Source organism: Pinus tabuliformis, chromosome 8, assembly GCF_031772625.1.
Source record: "Pinus tabuliformis cultivar Carrire ecotype Pingquan chromosome 8, CPIR1, whole genome shotgun sequence".
NCBI lineage: Eukaryota > Viridiplantae > Streptophyta > Pinopsida > Pinales > Pinaceae > Pinus > Pinus tabuliformis.
In genome coordinates, this window is record NC_142294.1 from 552,649,341 (window position 1) to 552,671,548 (window position 22,208).

The 22,208-nt window shown below is 40.5% G+C and overlaps 1 long non-coding RNA gene across 1 annotated transcript in view; it reads right to left on the minus strand.

The window, feature by feature from the left end:
- LOC149236647 (uncharacterized) overlaps positions 1 to 21,292 on the minus strand; it is a 49,392-nt gene extending 28,100 nt beyond the window's left edge. The window contains exons 1-2 of the long non-coding RNA XR_016268425.1: positions 21,076 to 21,292; positions 20,887 to 20,973 (exon numbers count right to left, since the gene is read on the minus strand). This is a non-coding gene — a long non-coding RNA (uncharacterized LOC149236647). The remainder of the gene's footprint in view (positions 1 to 20,886; positions 20,974 to 21,075) is intronic.
- Positions 21,293 to 22,208: the final 916 nt, after the last annotated feature.

A 22,208-nucleotide genomic window follows, 5' to 3' on the forward strand; every position in this document is an offset into this window, starting at 1 on the left:
TTGTTGCTCTTGTCTTGGTTACATTTGAATTTCTTGCCTAGTTTTTTTTAGAGTGTTTGTTTTATGGGTTCAATGTCTCAGTCTCTAGGTGTGGGTTGTGTCCTTCGGGCTGGGGAAATTGTTGGGTCTGCGAAAGTGGTTTGGCATCAAGCATTGGGTCAGTCTCTTCTCTTGGGAGTGGTAGTTGGATTTCTTTGCAAAGTGTGGCCTAGTTAGTTTTAATTGTGGGGTTGGCCAAGTGAAGTGTGTTGGGTTTGGTTAATTGTTGCAGGCTCTAGGACGCGGAAGCTTCTGGGGTCTAAGGTGGCGTCGTGTGTGCTCAATGGTTAAGGGGATAGAGTCTCGAGCAAAGGAAGTGTTGTCCTCGGCCCTCTCTTGTGGTTCTTTGTCAAAAGTCGGGTCATTTGTCTAGTGCTTTTACGACGAGGTTATTTGTTGGTATCTTGGTTTTGTTGTGGAAGGGTCGAGTCAGTCTTTGTGTCCTTTTGCAAGAACACAGCCCATGTAGAGAAATTGAGGAACCATCATGTGACTCTACAATGTCACTAAGGCAGGAGGGAGAAGCAAGAGGGGAGGAGGCAGCAGATCCCAACCTGGGTAGCATGGGGCGAAGCTCTTTGCCCATGACTCTGTGGCGACTTATTTTAAAGTTCTGTAGAGAAATTGAGGAACCATCCTGTGACTCTACAATGTCGCTAAGGCAGGAGGGAGAAGCAAGAGGGGAGGAGGCAGCAGATCCCAACCTGGGTAGCATGGGGCGAAGCTCTTTGCCTGTGACTCTGTGGTGACTTATTTTAATGTTATTCCACCTGAGACTCGTCAAGAGATCTGTGAGCTTGAGATAAAAGTTGGGGAAGAGAGACAATCCCTATCGAACTCAGAACTGCTAGAAGACATGTCTGGTTGGGTGCTAGACGTTTGGCACACGAGGGGAAGGCGTAAACAATATCTAAATTCGGTAGCACTCCATTGGCAAATGATGGCAAATGAAGACGTTACTGGGTTTGGTCTTGAGAGATAAGGAGGTGGAAAAATATAATATTTCCACCTCCTTAGAGTACATGAAAAGAATGCTAAGGAACCTGAGGCTTGGATTGGATAAAATTGAGGCTCGACTAATGCACGTGGCGAGTCACATAGCATGTGACTCAAATGGTGGGGAGCAGTTGGCAGTTGGATCCCCTTGGCTCTAGCGCAAGGGTTTTTGCCAATATTTTCTCCTCAGACAATGAACAGTGAACAGCGCCAGTGGGTGGCGAGTTCCCGGTCTCTCCTGAAGCTTTTGGCTATCTCCTTTGGTGGTCTACTTCACTACAGATGACGACGATATAGTTGATTCGCAGTCGTGTGTTCATGAGGTTTACTTATGGCTTCCAGTTTCGGGCTTTGACATTTTCTTTTTATCTTTGGCTTTAAGTGTATGGTGCAATGCATATGCTATGAATTTTTGGTAAAATGGCTAGTTGTTGGGCCAATGACGGCAGTCTCTCCTGTCATGGTGTTTTGGCCATTTATTTGTGTGTTCCGAGGTGACTACGAGGGCAGGCATTAGTTTAAGGTTCTCTCTTGTAACTTGGTATCTTGTATCTGGTTTTAACTTGTATGTGGTGGCTTCCAGGCCTGTTATGGCAGTAGTGTATATGTTTTTTATTCTTGATAGTATTTGTAGATCTTCATGGCAACAGAGGTCGAGCTTTGTGTTCTATTTCTCCCTTTGGGTATCAGTTGTCTTCAATGTAATCTAGGTTTTTTGAAGTAATATAAAGTATTTTAATTCACCAAAAAAAAATGTTTTGCATTTAGTTAGTTTGCATTGGAAATTTCCACACTAACTGAATGGAATAACTCTATAGAGCATAATCATTTATACCTATAGGTATCCAAACTCAAGAAGGGTCCAAGGAATTGTAGAAAGTTTTTTCCTTCATCGATATTTACGACCCATATGGAGATAGAAAGGCATTCTAAGACAATTTCATATTGAAGAATGCGGTCAAAAAATGTCATCATAGGGGGTGATCTAAATATGGCAATGAAGGTTGGAAAGGTTTTTTTTTCTTTAGGGGAGGGTGGGACGAATACCAAACAAGACCAATGTTGATGTTTTAGGTAGCATTGGGAGTATTCTCACATGTGGGGAAAGTAGGCAAAGTGATGGGGCTTTGCACTGATAAACCCATGTTATTTTGATGACCCATGGTATTGGACCCTTTGGAAAAGTATAAGTACAGGGGTGAGTGATTCATTCTTGTTGTCGAAAAGAGAGCTTCTTGTGGAGTAGAGGATGTTAATTTTAGGCAAAATGGTATGTTCTATGCTTTAGAGCAATTTTACTTCAATTTCTTTAATAGCCCAGTATCAATATTTAGATTAGCAATCACATCAACATGATAGTAAAATGCAGATAGAACATAAATATAAACAATAGAAGACAAGCCAAGACAAGAGGACACAAGATGTGGCACCAGCCAAGGACAAACCCCAATGTGGGGAAACCCTTGATCAAATCTTCTTAGTCTTCAATAGTTCAGCAAAGAGAGATAGTACAATTTACAAATCTGATATTTTGTAACAGCAGTAAAAGAGCCCTAACCATAAAAGTCAACGTTGGTCAACAAAACAGTTTTGACCCTCAACAATTTGGTCAATTCAGTCAACTTCGGCCTCCAAACAGCAAGATGAATCAACCCTCAAAACAGTCCAATCAAACCTAGTCAAACAGTTAACCCTGCGGTCAGCCCTAGCTGCAGTCAATGCTGGTCAAAGTCAATGTTTGACCTCGATTTCTGTGCCCAAAAATGCGGCCTGCCCAAACAGAAATATCTCACCCAAAAACACAGTGAAACATGTCAACGTTGTTGGTCAACGTATGGTCAAACTGTCCAAAAATTCGGTCTCCTGAAATTTCGGCGTCTTGAAATTTCGCTCCTAAAATTTCAGACGTGTGGAGAGAGAGAGGCCTAGAAATCCACACCCAATCAATGAGGAGAAAGAGAGAGAAGTGTGAAGATGAGTGTGTCCAAATGAGGCTAAGGCATCATGTAGTTATAGCAAATGTTGAGGATGAATAGACGTGACTGTTGGGCTTCTGAGCCTACATAAGTTTGTTGGCCGACCTTGACAATTTGTCCATAATCAAAATAAATTCATAACTTCATTTGTACATGTCGGAATCGGATGATCTCTAGATCAATCCTACACCTCTCAGAGAGAAGAATCCAAGAAAATATCAGCTATCATAAATAAGATGACCCATGTGGAGTTTGGCCCTAGTTGCCAATTTTAAAACTCCCTCTCAACTAGGGAGAACTCCATCTGCTAATCCATCTGCCAATCTGTACTATCTCTGCCATCAATGCACTGCTCTACTCTGCTGAACTATGAAGAAAAAGAAGTGATCGAGAATGTATCATACCATTCTCTACTGACCTGAAGTCAGTCCCAAATAAAAGAGAGTGTCTCATACCACTCTTACTGACCCAAAGTCAATTCCAATCAAAAGAGAGTGTCTCATATCACTCTTACTGACCCGAAGTCAATTCCATTGATCCCAGATCAATATCATTCATCCTAGCATAGGGAGTATGGTAGTACTATGGTCCCTATCCTCATTTCCCTACTCATTGGCCAAATGAGAGGTACTTCCCATGAGTCCCAGACTGCATGGGTAGGATGTCTCAACAGGAGAAGGATGAACCACTCATCCTGCCTACATGTCGCCAAGGGATATCACAGGGGAAGGCTGAACCACTCACCCTGTACACAGCAAACCACTAGGGGAAGACTGAACCACTCACCCTATGGTTGCTCATCGCTCCAAGAAGTACCCCAAGCCCCCCAAAGCTCCCAGAGCTCAATGCCCATATCATGTAGGACCCTCATAAGAGGGTCTCTCCACGACTCCAAGTCGTTCTCGGAAGGCCAAGAACTTGACCTTCCCCAGGGGATTTGTCAAAATATTGGCGACCTACTCATCAGTCCCAATGTGATGGAGCCTTATTACTCCTCGTTGTACCATATCCCAGATAAAGTGGTACCTGATATCTATATGCTTGGAGGGATCATGAAACACATGATTCTCTGATAATCGGATCCCACTCTGGTTATCGCAAAGGATCACGATGGTATCTAGCACATGTCCAAACAGCTCACTGAAGAGCTTCCTCGACCAGACAGCTTCACAGGAGGCCATAATAGCAACTATGTATTCAGCCTCAGCGGTGCTCAAGGCAACCGATTTTTGCTTCCTGCTCATCCAGGATATCGAAGCAGAACCCAAAGAAAAACAGCATCCAGAAGTGCTCTTGCGATCCACCACACTACCAGCCTAATCAGCATTAGAATAACCATGCAGCCTCACATCTCCGGCAGTGTATCTCAGTCCATGAGTGATTGTGCCCCGAAGATATCTCAGAAGATTCTTGGCACCTGAAAATTTCACCTGCCTTTTGCCAGACCTCCAACCCTAGGAAGTAGTGCATCAGTCCTAGGTCCTTCATCTCAAATTCAGTAGCCAACTCCCTCTTACATTTGTGAATGAGAGGGTCTGCACCTGTCAAAAAGAGGTCGTCCACATAAAGTACCAAAATGAGAGGTTTATCATTTTCAACCTTAAAGTAAAGGTTCGGATCGGCTTCACTTCTAGTGAATCTCTGCTTCATCAAATAGCTATCGATCCTCTCATACCAAGCCCGAGGTGCTTGCTTCAATCCATAGAGAGCTTTTTTCAACCTGCATACATAAGATTCCCGATCATGAACCTCAAACCCCTCGGGTTGCTCCACATAGACTTCCTCTTTGATCGAGCCATGCAAGAAAGCGATCTTGACATCCATCTGATGTAGGTTCCATCCTTGTGAGGCAACAAGGGCTATGATCGAGCGGATGGTGGTGTATCGGGCAACAGGTGCAAATAGCTCATCGTAATCTACACCTTCCTTTTGAGAGAAGCCTTGAGCAACAAAGCGAACCTTGAACTTTTCTGCACTTCCATCAACTCCATGCTTGATTTTGTAGAGCCACTTAGAGGTGACAACCGATTTGTCCTGGAGTCTAGGGACCACATCCCAGACATCATTCTTCATAATTGACTCGTATTCTTCATTCATAGCATCCTTCCATACTCGCTGCTCCATGGCTTCTTCAAATGATGAAGGCTCATTTTGAATGATAGTGCTCATGACAGTCAAGTATCCTTGATACCTGTTCGACTTCTTGCTTTCACGGAAGGTCCCCCTTGGTGCAATATGTCTCTCGACATCTTCGAGAGTCTCCCTAAGCCATGAGCGTCTCCTCTTGGAGGAGGAGGGCTCTTGAGGAGGAGGATCAATAGGACCCATAGGTTCATCAACATTTGTCATTGTTTCATCTTCTTTTGCACCCTGTTTTCCGGTGTCAGCTTCTTTATCCTTCTTTGTCCTTCCTTGGGATAGGAAGGTTGTTGATCTTCCTGAGGGCCATATCTTTGTCGAAGGTGACATCATGACTTATCTCAACTTCCCTTTGACCAGCCACATAAATTCTATATCCCTTAGAATTTTCACTATAGCCCACAAAGATTCCTTTCTTCCCAGATGTACCCAATTTGCTTCTTTTCTCTTTCAGCACATGAAAATATACGGGGCTTCCAAAAATTCTAAAATGAGAGACATCGGGTTTATTACCAGTGAACATTTCCTTGGGAGTCTTGGAGTCCAATGCTTGATGAGGGCATCGGTTTTGAACATACACAGCGGTATTTGCAACTTCAGCCCATAGGAACTTTGGAAGCCCTTCATCATGAAGCATGGCACGAACAACTTCTACAATAGTGTGATTCTTCCTTTTAGCCACACCATTCTGCTCATGAGAGTATGGTGTTGTAGTCTCCCTCTTAATGCCAGCTTCTTTGTAATAATCTTGGAATTCATTGGATTCGTACTCTGTCCCATTATCAGTCCTCAATATCTTGATTTTCTTCTCGGATTGGTTTTCGATAAAGGCTTTGAAGTGTCGGAACCAGGTGAACACTTCATCCTTCTTCTTCAAGAAGTAGATCCAGGTTTTGTGAGAATAATCATCCGTAAAGGTGAAATAATATAAATATCCTCCCAAAGAGTTTACGGGCATCATACCAAAAATGTCGGAGTGGATCAATTGCAATATGTATGTGGTCTTGTTATTACTTGAGGGGAATGGTCCCCTTGTAAGTTTTCCTTCGGCACATCCTGGACATACACCTTCATGCTCTACTTTGAATTTGAGCATACATGTCACCATCTGTCTCACATCGGGTAGGGCCTTATAATAAAGATGGGCAAACCTCCAGTGCCATAGTTCAGATTGTAGAGATGTGTCGCAAGACATGGCTCCCAATGGACTTCCTCCAACTTTATACAAAGTGCCAACCCTAAACCCAAGAATAAAAGCATCTTTAAAATTTGTTTTCCAAACACGTACCTTTCCATCGATAAAAGCCACCTTGAATCCTTTATCTTCCATTGCCGAAATGGACACAAGGTTCTTCTTGAGATTGGGTACATATAGTACTTCTTGCAAATGAATAATGTTACCTTGATTCAATTGAAGGGTAACATTCCCTACTCCCTTCACGGGATAGGCGGCATCGTCTCCAAGGATGATCTCCAAGTTTGTCTCATTTTCTATCAAATTAGAGAGGGCTTCCTTGTATCCGATGAAGTGCCTTGAGGCACCACTATCAATCAGCCAATTTCCCAAAGTGTCCGGAGGAGAGACAGTGGAGAGGGCCAATATAAGATAGTACTCTTTTTGTTTATTATTAACAACATTGGATTCTTCATACCTGGAGTTCCTTGATCTCTTGGAGGGTCGACAATTTCCTTGATGTCCCGCATTCCTTTTTCCCTTGCCATTGGACCTGCCATTCCTTTGATCGTTGTTGTTGAAGTTGCCCCTGGAATGATTGTGATCATCATCATGTGATGTGTCCCTTCTATTTGGACACTCCCTTGCATAGTGGCCAAACTTATTGCAAACAAATCACCTGCCCTTCCTTCCTCCCTTAGATCTAGGCTTTCCATGGAAATGACCTTTAGACCCTGCATTATTTCTCCTTTTGGCATGAGCGGAGAATGCAGTGGGGTTGCTTCTAATAAAAGGCATTTCTTGCTCCACCATTCTTGTTTCTTCTTGAATGCATCTCGACATCAATTCTTCAAACCCTGGAATTCGATCATTGTTGAGTATAGTGGTTCTAAATACATACCACTCAGGTGGGAGTCCTCCAAGGGTGGTGAGAGTAAGTTCCCTGTCAGGAATGACTTCTCCAATCGAAAGTAGATCATTCTTGATCTTAGTGATCCTTAAGAAGTAGGATTGAATATCCTCGTCCTTACCCTTCTTAATATCTTTCAACTTATTCTTGAGATATAGAATTTGATTAGCATTACTAACCTTGAACACATTGATCAACCTGTCCTAGATCTCCTTGGAGGTCTTCAATTCGGAGATGCAGGCCACCAGATGCTTGTCAATGGAATCCCTGATAATCTTCTTTGCTTTGACTTCAACCCTATTGTACTTGGTCTTCACAGCATCTGATACATTTGAAAGAGGCTCAGAGATTTTACCCTGCACATAATCCATCACTTCTTGTTCTTCCAAGGTCAAATCAAGCGACATCTTCCATCCTTGATAGTCAGATTTATCATGGAGCTTATCTTCAATCGAGAAGTGGGATGATCCAGGGGCAAACCCCAATGTGGGTAAACCCTTGATCAAATTTTCTTATAGTCTTCAATAGTTCAACAGAGAGAGATAGTAGAATTTACAAATCTGATATTTTGTAACGGCAGTAAAAGAGCCCTAACCAGAAAAGTCAACGTTGGTCAACAGATAAGTTTGACCCTGTTATATACCTAGGGGGGATAATATGGGGTACCAAGGGAGGTACCCAAGGTAATAATGTAATAACGGGATGGGCCATAGTAATAAATAAGGTGGTTAACCCATGTCATGTAAGGGACCACAAGTAGTTAATAATAATGTAATGGGCCCATGGTATTAGTTGATGGTATGAGGGAACCATGGTAATGACCCATGGTATTGTATATATGAGGCCTATATAAGGGTTAGAGACTCCACATGGAGAGAGAGTGAATGATTATTGTATGAAGAGGCATATGGCTTGTGGAGTGTTCTCCTTCCTTAAGGAGTGAATGTATGGTGTTGCCCTACCTTAAGGGTCTTGATCAGTAAAGAAGCATTTCTATCTTATTTCTGGGTATATTGTGTTCTCTTATATTTTTAGATCAGATCTACAACAAGTGGTATCAAAGCACTTTCTTGGGCAAACCGTGGAGAAAATTTTTTTTTTGCAAGGTTTCGGGGGCGGCGAGTTTGCAGATCAGATCTGTAAGTTTTGGTGCAATATCTGTAAATTCTAATTGCAGATCTGGATTCTATGTGAAAAAATACCCGATTTGAAAAAAAAAAATCGGTCGAATCGGAGTCCGGATGAAGGAGATATCGCTGATTTAAAATCAGTGGGGTTGCAGACAATTTTTTAGGGCAGCGAGTTTGCGGTGCAGATCTGGATGTCCTGGTGGAAGATCTGAAAAATATAATTGTAGATCTGGATTTTTTGAGAAAAATCACTCAATTTCAAAAAAAAATCGGTCGAATCGGAGTCCGGATGAGGGAGATATCGCTGATTTAAAAGCATCTATTTTTGCAGAAATTTTGGTGACGGCGGGAGAGTTGCAGCGCAGATATGAAATTCTAGTGCCTGGATCAGGATTTCGATCACATGGGCAAGATGCAGAATGATTGTTCCATTTCTAAAAATAGGTTATAATAGCGATTCTGAGCAATATTGACGAAATTGTGACCATTTCAAATTTTCGCCAATATTTTTGTGATGGCGTACCTAGATCGGGCTTTGAGGGACTTGTATAAATTTGATGGCTCTCATCCAACTAGATGGATAGCGCAAATGGAGCAGTGTTTCAATCAGAATCGCATCTATGATAATGAGACTCAGCTTATGGTGGGAAGCATGTACTTGGACTATGAAAGACGACAATGGTGGCAAGAGCATCAATGTTCCAATAGAAAGTTTTGGACTTGGGACATGTTTACAAAAGCTATTATGGACCTCTTTGGCCGAAAAACTATTCTTGTTGATAAGCTCACACAGACAAACACTTTGCCCAGCAAAGAGCTTATTTTTACAGAAAAGAAGAAAACCATGGAACCTAAAGGGTTATTTTCTACTGATTCTTTCTTATTGCAGGTTCATGGATTGATTCAGAAGGAGAAAATCGTTGTGACTATAAATCCTAGTTGCAAGCAAGATCTTATAAGTGTTAATTTGGCAAGAAGATTGCAAGTTCCAGCAAAACACATTGAAACTGCACAAGTTGATAATGAGGATGTTTAAGTGTACAAGGATTTGAAGATTTCTATGGATAAATATGTGTTGCATGGTGATTTTTATGCTTCAGAAATGGATAATATGGATGTTGTTTTGGGATATCCTTGGATGGAATCCGTGGGTACTATCAATATTAATGTGCAGAAGAAATTCCTGAAGCTCTGGTATAAAAAGAAGAAAATTACATTACAGGATATTTCCATCAATAAGCAGGTAGAGCACATGGAGGCTGAAGCGGAAGATGTTCCAGGGACTGACATATCAGATGATGAGTCTTTGATGATCAACAATCAAACACAAACAGAGGCTGAAGAAGAAAAGGTTACAGGTGATGATACATCAGAGGAGGGCTCAGTGGTTGAAGTCATATTGAAAATGAAGACACCACAACAGGCACCACAGCAAGGTGAAGTAAAGAAAAAGCCATTGTGGGTTAAAACTTCAACATATCATCACCCACATCACCCCGTAAGACAACCATCAAGATGGAAACCAAGTAGTCACATGACGGATAGCGAGGAGAGAAGATCCACCTACTACACATCAACACAGAAGAGCTGCCACGGTCAACTTCCATCTCAAGCGAGCGAGGCACCAACGAGATCGAGGGTTCACCTTTCTCTTGGATGGCTAGATGCACGTGCATGGTATCAGTGGACTACTCTTTTGAGTAGATCTTATTATTTGTGTTCTTCCCATGTTTCGGGAATGAAACATGCTTAGGGGGGTGGAATGTTATATACCTAGGGGGGATAATATGGAGTACCAAGGGAGGTACCCAAGGTAATAATGTAATAACGGGATGGGCCATAATAATAAATAAGGTGGTTAACCCATGTCATGTAAGGGACCACAAGTAGTTAATAATAATGTAATGGGCCCATGGTATTAGTTGATGGTATGAGGGAACCATGGTAATGACCCATGGTATTGTATGTATGAGGCCTATATAAGGCTAGAGACTCCACATGGAGAGAGAGTGAAGGATTATTGTATGAAGAGGCATATGGCTTGTGGAGTGTTCTCCTTCCTTAAGGAGTGAATGTATGGTGTTGCCCTACCTTAAGGGTCTTGATCAGTAAAGAAGCATTTCTATCTTATTTCTGGGTATATTGTGTTCTCTTATATTTTTAGATCAGATCTACAACAAGTGGTATCAAAGCACTTTCTTGGGCAAACCGTGGAGAAATTTTTTTTTTGCAAGGTTTCGGGGGCGGCGAGTTTGCAGATCAGATCTGTAATTTTTGGTGCAATATCTGTAAATTCTAATTGCAGATCTGGATTCTATGTGAAAAAATACCCGATTTCAAAAAAAAAATCGGTTGAATCGGAGTCCGGATGAAGGAGATATCGCTGATTTAAAATCAGTGGGGTTGCAGACAATTTTTCAGGGCAGCGAGTTTGCGGTGCAGATCTGGACGTCCTGGTGGAAGATCTGAAAAATATAATTGTAGATCTGGATTGTTTGAGAAAAATCACTCAATTTCAAAAAAAAATCGGTCGAATCGGAGTCCGGATGAGGGAGATATCGCTGATTTAAAAGCATCTATTTTTGCAGAAATTTTGGTGACGGCGGGAGAGTTGCAGCGCAGATATGAAATTCTAGTGCCTGGATCAGGATTTCGATCACATGGGCAAGATGCAGAATGATTGTTCCATTTCTAAAAATAGGTTATAATAGCGATTCTGAGCAATATTGACGAAATTGTGACCATTTCAAATTTTCGCCAATATTTTTGTGATGGCGTACCTAGATCGGGCTTTGAGGGACTTGTATAAATTTGATGGCTCTCATCCAGCTAGATGGATAGCGCAAATGGAGCAGTGTTTCAATCGGAATCACATCTATGATAATGAGACTCAGCTTATGGTGGGAAGCATGTACTTGGACTATGAAAGACGACAATGGTGGCAAGAGCATCAATGTTCCAATAGAAAGTTTTGGAGTTGGGACATGTTTACAAAAGCTATTATGGACCTCTTTGGCCGAAAAACTATTCTTGTTGATAAGCTCACACAGACAAACACTTTGCCTAGCAAAGAGCTTATTTTTACAGAAAAGAAGAAAACCATGGAACCTAAAGGGTTATTTTCTACTGATGCTTTCTTATTGCAGGTTCATGGATTGATTCAGAAGGAGAAAATCGTTGTGACTATAAATCCTAGTTGCAAGCAAAATCTTATAAGTGTTAATTTGGCAAGAAGATTGCAAGTTCCAGCAAAACACATTGAAACTGCACAAGTTGATAATGAGGATGTTCAAGTGTACAAGGATTTGAAGATTTCTATGGATAAATATGTGTTGCATGGTGATTTTTATGCTTCAGAAATGGATAATATGGATGTTGTTTTGGGATATCCTTGGATGGAATCCGTGGGTACTATCAATATTAATGTGCAGAAGAAATTCCTGAAGCTCTGGTATAAAAAGAAGAAAATTACATTACAGGATATTTCCATCAATAAGCAGGTAGAGCACATGGAGGCTGAAGCGGAAGATGTTCCAGGGATTGACATATCAGATGATGAGCCTTTGATGATCAACAATCAAATACAAACAGAGGCTGAAGAAGAAAAGGTTACAGGTGATGATACATCAGAGGAGGGCTCAGTGGTTGAAGTCATATTGAAAAAGAAGACACCACAACAGGCACCACAGCAGGGTGAAGTAAAGAAAAAGCCATCGTGGGTTAAAACTTCAACATATCATCACCCACATCACCCCGCAAGACAACCATCAAGATGGAAACCAAGTAGTCACATGACGGATAGCGAGGAGAGAAGATCCACCTACTACACATCAACACAGAAGAGCTGCCACAGTCAACTTCCATCTCAAGCGAGCAAGGCACCAACGAGATCGAGAGTTCACCTTTCTCTTGGATGGCTAGATGCACGTGCATGGCATCAGTGGACTACTCTTTTGAGTAGATCTTATTATTTGTGTTCTTCCCATGTTTCGGGGACGAAACATGCTTAGGGGGGTGGAATGTTATATACCTAGGAGGGATAATATGGGGTACCAAGGAAGGTACCCAAGGTAATAATGTAATAACGGGATGGGCCATAGTAATAAATAAGGTGGTTAACCCATGTCATGTAAGGGACCACAAGTAGTTAATAATAATGTAATGGGCCCATGGTATTAGTTGATGGTATGAGGGAACCATGGTAATGACCCATGGTATTGTATGTATGAGGCCTATATAAGGGCTAGAGACTCCACATGGAGAGAGAGTGAAGGATTATTGTATGAAGAGGCATATGGCTTGTGGAGTGTTCTCCTTCCTTAAGGAGTGAATGTATGGTGTTGCCCTACCTTAAGGGTCTTGATCAGTAAAGAAGCATTTCTATCTTATTTCTAGGTATATTGTGTTCTCTTATATTTTTAGATCAGATCTACAACAAGTGGTATCAAAGCACTTTCTTGGGCAAACCGTGGAGAAATTTTTTTTTTGCAAGGTTTCGGGGGCGGCGAGTTTGCAGATCAGATCTGTAAGTTTTGGTGCAATATCTGTAAATTCTAATTGCAGATCTGGATTCTATGTGAAAAAATACCCGATTTCAAAAAAAAAATCGGTTGAATCGGAGTCCGGATGAAGGAGATATCGCTGATTTAAAATCAGTGGGGTTGCAGACAATTTTTCAGGGCAGCGAGTTTGCGGTGCAGATCTAGACGTCCTGGTGGAAGATCTGAAAAATATAATTGTAGATTTGGATTGTTTGAGAAAAATCACTCAATTTCAAAAAAAAATCGGTCGAATCGGAGTCCGGATGAGGGAGATATCGCTGATTTAAAAGCATCTCTTTTTGCAGAAATTTTGGTGACGGCGGGAGAGTTGCAGCGCAGATATGAAATTCTAGTGCCTGGATCAGGATTTCGATCACATGGGCAAGATGCAGAATGATTGTTCCATTTCTAAAAATAGGTTATAATAGCGATTCTGAGCAATATTGACGAAATTGTGACCATTTCAAATTTTCGCCAATATTTTTGTGATGGCGTACCTAGATCGGGCTTTGAGGGACTTGTATAAATTTGATGGCTCTCATCCAGCTAGATGGATAGCGCAAATGGAGCAGTGTTTCAATCGGAATCACATCTATGATAATGAGACTCAGCTTATGGTGGAAAGCATGTACTTGGACTATGAAAGACGACAATGGTGGCAAGAGCATCAATGTTCCAATAGAAAGTTTTGAACTTGGGACATGTTTACAAAAGCTATTATGGACCTCTTTGGCCGAAAAACTATTCTTGTTGATAAGCTCACACAGACAAACACTTTGCCTAGCAAAGAGCTTATTTTTACAGAAAAGAAGGAAACCATGGAACCTAAAGGGTTATTTTCTACTGATTCTTTCTTATTGCAGGTTCATGGATTGATTCAGAAGGAGAAAATCGTTGTGACTATAAATCCTAGTTGCAAGCAAAATCTTATAAGTGTTAATTTGGCAAAAAGATTGCAAGTTCCAGCAAAACACATTGAAACTGCACAAGTTGATAATGAGGATGTTCAAGTGTACAAGGATTTGAAGATTTCTATGGATAAATATGTGTTGCATGGTGATTTTTATGCTTCAGAAATGGATAATATGGATGTTGTTTTGGGATATCCTTGGATGGAATCCGTGGGTACTATCAATATTAATGTGCAGAAGAAATTCCTGAAGCTCTGGTATAAAAAGAAGAAAATTACATTACAGGATATTTCCATCAATAAGCAGGTAGAGCACATGGAGGCTGAAGCGGAAGATGTTCCAGGGACTGACATATCAGATGATGAGCCTTTGATGATCAACAATCAAACACAAACAGAGGCTGAAGAAGAAAAGGTTACAGGTGATGATACATCAGAGGAGGGCTCAGTGGTTGAAGTCATATTGAAAAAGAAGACACCACAACAGGCACCACAGCAGGGTGAAGTAAAGAAAAAGCCATCGTGGGTTAAAACTTCAACATATCATCACCCACATCACCCCGCAAGACAACCATCAAGATGGAAACCAAGTAGTCACATGACGGATAGCGAGGAGAGAAGATCCACCTACTACACATCAACACAGAAGAGCTGCCACGGTCAACTTCCATCTCAAGCGAGCGAGGCACCAACGAGATCGAGGGTTCACCTTTCTCTTGGATGGCTAGATGCACGTGCATGGTATCAGTGGACTACTCTTTTGAGTAGATCTTATTATTTGTGTTCTTCCCATGTTTCGGGGACGAAACATGCTTAGGGGGGTGGAATGTTATATACCTAGGGGGGATAATATGGGGTACCAAGGGAGGTACCCAAGGTAATAATGTAATAACGGGATGAGCCATAGTAATAAATAAAGTGGTTAACCCATGTCATGTAAGGGACCACAAGTAGTTAATAATAATGTAATGGGCCCATGGTATTAGTTGATGGTATGAGGAAACCATGGTAATGACCCATGGTATTGTATGTATGAGGCCTATATAAGGGCTAGAGACTCCACATGGAGAGAGAGTGAAGGATTATTGTATGAAGAGGCATATGGCTTGTGGAGTGTTCTCCTTCCTTAAGGAGTGAATGTATGGTGTTTCCCTACCTTAAGGGTCTTGATCAGTAAAGAAGCATTTCTATCTTATTTCTGAGTATATTGTGTTCTCTTATATTTTTAGATCAGATCTACAACAGACCCTCACAATTTGGTCAACTTTAGTCAACATCAACCTCCAAACAGCAAGATGAATCAGCCCTCAAAACAACCCAAAATAGTCCAATCAAACCTGGTCAAACAACCAACCTTGCAGTCAGCTCTAGTTGCAGTCAACGTTGGTCAAAGTCAATGTTTGAACTTTGACCTCGATTTTTGTGCCCAGAAATGCGGCCTGCCCAAATAGAAATATCTCACCCAAAAACACAGTCAAACATGTCAACGTTGTTGGTCAACGTATGGTCAAGCTGTCCAAAAATTCGGTCTCCTGAAATTTCGATCGTGTGGAGAGAGAGAGGCCCAAAAATCCGCACCCAATCAATGAGGAGAGAGAGAGAAGTGTGAAGATGAGTGTGTCCAAATGAGGCTAAGGCATCATGTATTTATAGCAAACGTTGAGGATGAATATACGTGATTGTTGGGCTTCTGAGCCTACGTAAGTTTGTTGGCCGACCTTGACCACTTGTCCATAATCAAAATAAATTCATAACTTCATTTATACATATCGGAATCGGATGATCTCTAGATCAATCCTACACCTCTCGGAAAGAGGAATCCAAGAAAAATATCAGCTATCATAAATAAGATGACCCATGGGGGGGGGGGGCGAATACCAAACAAGACCAATGTTGATGTTTTGGGTAGCATTGGGAGTATTCTCATGTGTGGGGAAAGTAGCCAAAGTGATGGGGCTTTGCACTGATAAACCCATGTTATTTTGATGAACCATGGTATTGCACCCTTTGGAAGTATAAGTACAAGGGTGAGTGATTCATTCTTGTTGTCGGCAAGAGAGCTTCTTGTGGAGTGGAGGAGAAGGTCGAGTAAGCCTCAAACCCCTTAAGACCAAGAGGGCCTGTGGAAGGTGGTTGACAAGAGAGCATCTTGTGGAGAAGTCGAGTAGGCCTCATACCTTTGGAGTGCTAAGAGGGCCCATGGAGGATAAGGTCCAGTAGGACTCAGACCCCTTTGAGGGCAAAGAGGGCCTATGGAAAGTGGTCAGCAAGAGAGCATCTTGTAGCGGGGTATGTTGAGTAGACCTCAAATGTTTCAAGGTCAAGAGGGCTTGTGGAAGGTGGTTGGCAAGAGAGCATCTTGTGGAGGAGAAAGTAGGCTAGGCCTCAAACTTGGAAGGATCCAGTTTTTTGAAGTAATATAAAGTATTTTAATTCAAAAACAAACAAACAAAAAATTATGTTTTGCATTAAGTTAGTTTGCATTGGAAATTTCCACACTAACCAAATGGAATAATTCTATAGAGCATAATCACTTATACCTACAGGTATCCAAACTCAACAAGGGTCAAGGAATTGTAGAAAGCCTTTTCCTTCATCGATATTTACGACCCATATGGAGATAGAAAAGTGTTTTAGGACAATTTTAGATTGTAGGCAGTGGTCAAAAAATGTCATCATAAGGGATGATCTAAATATGACAATGAAGGTTGGAAAGGGTTTTTTTTAGGGGAGGGTGGGGCGCATGCCAAACAAGACCAATGTTGATGTTTTGGGTAGCATCGGGAGTATTCTCACATGTGGGGAAAGTGAGCTAAGAGATGGGGCTTTACACCCATAGACCCACGATATTCCGATGACCCATGGTATTGCACCCTTTGGAAAAGTATAAGTACAAGGGTGAGTGATTCATTCTTGTTGTCAACAAGAGAGCCTCTTATAGAGGAGAAGGCCAAGTAGGCCTCAAACCTATGGAGGGGGTATGCGGTCAACAACAGAGCATCTTGTAGAGGAGAAGGCTGAGTAGGCCTCAAACCCCTTAAGGGCCAAGAGGGCGGGTGGAAGGTCGCTGACAAGAGAGCATCTTATGGAGAAGAAGGCTAAGTAGGCTTCATAGCTTTGGAGGGCTACGAGGGCCTATAGAGGAGAAGGCCCACTAGGACTCAGACCCCTTTGAGGGCAAAGAGGGCCTATGGAAGGTGGTTAGCAAGAGAGCATCTTGTGGAGGAGGATGTTGAGTAGGACTCGGACCTTTCCGGGCCGAGAGGGCCTGTGGAAGGTGGTTGGCAAGAGAGCATCTTGCAGAGGAGAAGGTCAAGTAGGCCTCAAACCTATGGAAGGTCGAGAGGGCCTGTGGCAGGTTGGAAAGATAACATCTTGTGGAGGAGAAGGTCGAGTAGGCCTCGAACCTGTGGAGGCCGAGAGGGCCTATAGAGGGCCAAGATGGCCTACAGAGGGTGAAGAGGCTCTAGTTGAAAAAAGAAGATTGAGGAGAAATTTCTAGGGGAGATTTATAGAGAAATTCAAGGGAAGTCGAACAGGAAGAGAAGGACCGAGCTGAGGGGTCTATTTGTTGTGGAGACCGAGTTATTTCCTTGGGCCAATTTGAGAAGTGCATAAGCCATACAATTGCCAAAGAGGTCGCGAGCAGGGAGAGAGGGTAGAAAGCACACCAAGGAGTCCAAGCTTGTCTTGGGGCTGATTCCAGTTCAACATTTGAGTTTCTAGGCAGCCATAATCTCCAGGGGAGCGAGTTACAAGTTCCCCTTCAACTGTTATTTCTCTGAGTAATTTTCTGTGGGTCAAAATAAGGGTTTTTATGTGTAAGTTTTCCCTTGTACTGAGCATTTTAGTGAGCATTGTAAAAGGGTCATTTTCCTTGGTATGGGAACCCTAGGTTCTTGTTGAAGGACTGATAAGAATTATGATTTTGCGCTGAAATTTTGTGTTCATTGTGCATGATCTAATTGTTGGTTTTGTGTGTGTGTGCGCACTAAGTCTAGTGCCCAAAATTCTAACAACTCATTGATAGATTACTTACCTTAGAGGTTTGAAGATTCAGGGCTTTAGGATGTGGAGCCTATTAGCTCGGTTCCAACATAAAGGAACTTTAGAAAAGGAAGGGAATGGGTATCAAGCAGATTAGAAAGGATTTTGGTGGAAAAAAAGATTTTGGAGGATGTGGAATGACTTGAGTCATGGGCAAGGTTAGGGAGACCTTTATACCATCTAGCCATATTGTTACAATTAGAAAAAAAATGAGAAGCATCAAAAACCCTTCAAATTTAAGCATAATTTGCTAAAACAAGGTTACAAAAATTTGATCACCTAGAATTGGAAGAAATATGAACCTTGTACAAGGGAGACAACTATTTATCTATCGGGAATAAATTTGATGAAAGTTTAAAACATAATAGCACAGTGGGAAAAGAAAAAAATCCTAGAATGCTCAACAAAAGCTTACTAAGACCAAGGAATAGATCAAGAAATTGTTTGAAGCATAAAAGGAACGAATCATTACAAAAAAGGAGAATATTAATCTAAAAAATTTAGAAGAAAGAATAGGGCTACTTGGTTTATAGAGGGAAACAAGAATACTAAATTCTTCCAAAACTACATGAAACATCAAAAGAACATCAAAAAATACATGGGAGATAAGTAAGAAAGATAGGAGGAAGCTAAGAAATTTCTCAAAGATGGCATTAAGAGGAGTAAAGCACTTCAAAAATTTATTCCAAGAATCTCGTAAGGCAAACATAACAGTGATTGAAGAACAACAAAATGAAGAACTTGAAGCTTAAGTAACGAAAGAGGGACTCAAATCAATTCTACAATCTTTTAAGAAACCAAATAGACTAAGTCCACATAGTTGGACAATAAAATTTTGTGTTTTTGTGACCTCCTAGAATAGGAGTAGGAGAGGGTGATAAAAAGTTAACATTAATAGCTCTTCCAAAGCAAAATGATCCATAAAATTTTGATGATTATAGCCCTATCTCACTATGCAATTTTGTGTACAAAATTCCAACAATAATTACAACAAATAGGCTTAAAAGAAAGAATTCCCCCACTTTGTCTCAAAAGAGTTGTTTGGTTTTCTTCACAATGTGGTGAGGAATAGCACAACGAGGACTACATATAAGAAAAAGTAAAAAAAATCGAACTATTATGATGAAATCAGACTTAGCTAAGGTTTATTACAAGGTGAGCTAGTTAGATCATGGGATTATTTTGATTCAGATTGGGATGAGATCTTAAGTAGTAAATTAGATTATGGGGTGCATTTTCTCAACTTCCTAAGGGTCTAAAGTGGGGATGCCCTATGTCTCCTTATTTATTAGTTTTGGTTGCAAAAGGTTTGAGCAAAATGGTGAATGCATCTAAAAGGGAAGGTACTATAAAGGGTATTAAAATGAGAACCTATTTCTCCTTGTCCTATTTACTATTTGTAAATGAAGAAAATTTGTTCCCCCTTTGAACAATTGTGGAAGTAGAAAAGTATAAAGAGATCCTTGAGTTGCACAATAATGAAAAATTGATGTATGTGAATGTTCATAAATCCTTTAATGTTATTCAATAGCCTAAAGGAAGGTAGAGAGACAGTTAGCTCAAATATTGATGCAAGGTTAAAATATCTAAGGTTTTTCCTCGAGCCTACTAACTACAGATTCAAGGATTGGAGTTGGCTCTATGAAAAAATTGAAGAGAGGATGACTAATTGGAGTTGGCTCTATGAAAAAATTGAAGAGAGGATGACTAATTCTTGCTACCGACAGTTATCCAAAAAAGGCAAGCTAACTTTGGTCAAATTAGTTTTGGAGGGGATACCTATTTATTGGCATTTTTTAGCTTAGATACCAAAAGGAATGTTGGGGAAAAATAGAAAAAGGTGCTTTAGCTTCCTATGGACAAGAAAAAGATAAAGGGAAGGAATACCATTTTTTAAGAGGAAAAAGATTGCAAAACCGTAAAGAGTATAGAGGAATTAAAGAATATTCATATATTTGAACAAGATTTAGCAACAAAAAATTTATGGAGAATGAAAAGGAATGAAGGCTTGTGGAGAAAAGTGATTATAGCTCTTGAATGGAGGATTGGATTAGAAGTAAAATGAAGGTTTTTCGAGCTCGCAATCACATTTTGACATGCCTTTGTTTGAGACAGGGGAGAAGGTCATTACACCTTGGAGATCTTGAAGGACTATGTCAGATTTCTTGTTAATCTTGCAAATGGCAAAATGGAGTCAAATGGAGTCAAATAGAAAGAGGGTTGAGCATTTTTCAGAGTTTTCGATCATAACAAAATGACACATTGATGTTGGACCTTAAGCAGCTGGTTTGGAGGCATATGTCTATTTCATCAATCAATGTTTTTCTTTGGTAAGAACTATTGTTGATGTAGTTGGAGATGACTTGATTATTATTGGTAGAGAATCCTTGGGATGAAGTTCAATGAGCCCCTTACATTAGGCTTAAGCTAAATTACAATCATGGAAATAATTACAGAGGTGAGATCTAAATCTGTAATTTTGAGGGACTGATCTCTCAAAAGAAAACTGCCATTGCAAGCAACGATGTTGAAACTAGTCAAAATCATTTTGGACTAATTTGCAAATCTGGTGGAAGAATTTATTGTATGAAGAAATAGTTTTCTTATTAAAGAAAGTTGAAACTTCCTAGAAGATAGTTGGTTTTTAATGTTTTGAGTATTATTTGTATTCATGCCAACAATTGTCTTTTGCCTTCGGAAGACTATTTACATGGGCCATTTTAATTAGTGTAAATTTAGTTGGTTAAGTCTGTTTGGAGTGGTAAAATTTGAGGAACAGACAAAAGTGGCAAAGTATATTGGGAGTGATGGAAGGAATCTATATATCTATATTTCGATTTCATCCTAAAATATCAAATATGCACTTGACTTCATGGAATATATATAGGGAAAGAAAGAGAGAAAAAAGACTTTAGGTAGAAATAAGTACATTTTGCAAAAACCAGAAACTATAAACCTTGAATAGCCCCTTTGAATTTCAAAACGGGCATCACATAATTATTTGATAAATTAAACAAGGCATACCTGCTCTTTAGCCTTTGCTGCACCCACTACACCCATGGAGCATTGGAACTTTCATTAGTTGAATTGTTTGGGTTAAGCCTTAATTTCCTGGCCCATTGAACACAACAAAAACAAAACCAGAAAAATATAATGAGAAATATTTTAAAAACACCAAGAAAACAAAAACTCATGAGAAATTTGGGAGCTTACCCTTCCTTCGATGCTTTCCCGATCGATGTGTTGGAATGTGTTTCCTTACTAATGTGTCGATCGAAGGTGTTCTTTCCTTACTAACCCTCTGTTACCCGTGCATTTCCCGAATGATTACTAATGCCGAATGTGTTCGGCGAGATAGCAGGATTTATTGCATCCACCTATCAATTCGATTTTTCTCGCACCACCCCCAAGGAATCGAAAGCCTAAAAGAAATTTTCTGAAAAAAAAAATGAGAGATATTAACCATAAATTGTAAATTACAAGAAAATATTTAACACAAATTACAGGTAGAATTAAGGACATCCTATGCAAAAACAGAAACTAGTAGACCCTACATATATTTCAGGAGAAAATGACGAGGCTTACAGGGGCTTTGATCCGGAAGAGGACTCGCACTCCACCCTTTGCCTCTCTGTGAAAGGCAGAGAGAAATTCAACAGTGCACCTCCACCTTTATTTACCTGCATTACAAGGCACATGAAATAAATTCTTAAAAATGCTTCTGATATAATTATGTAGAAGAATGGGAGTTAAATTTAACCGAAAATACCTCCTCCTCCTCCTCCTTCTTCCCCTGCCTCTACTGCACTTCCTCCTTCGCCTTCCCCTGCCTCCACTGCACCTCCTCCTTAACCTTCTCCTGGCCCCACTGCTAGGGCTAGAGATAATTTCCCACGCATTGAACCTAACAAAAATAAAACCAAAAATTCATGTAAAACAAATATTAAAAAAATAACAAAATTCTCTTAAAAAAGATTAAGGAGCCAGTAACATATTATAAAAATGTATTAAAAGAGACCAAAACAACCTGAGGGCAAGAAGAGATTAACTGTGCTTGTGCTTGAAATGAGGATGATCCATAGGTTTTGGACCAAAAGCTGATGGACCTTTCTCTTTCCTTCTCAGACCACCAAAATATTAAATGTCTCCTTCACATTGTTGGTTCTAAACTTTGGAAAAAATCACATTATAATTTGTGTCTAAAAATGAGAGAAATGAAGCAGTGCCCATTGCATCAGTGGAATCTGCATCGATTCTAAACTTTAAAACAAATCACATTATAATTTGAAGATTTCTAAACTTTAAAACAAATCACATTATAATTTGTATCTTCACCTGTGCCCATT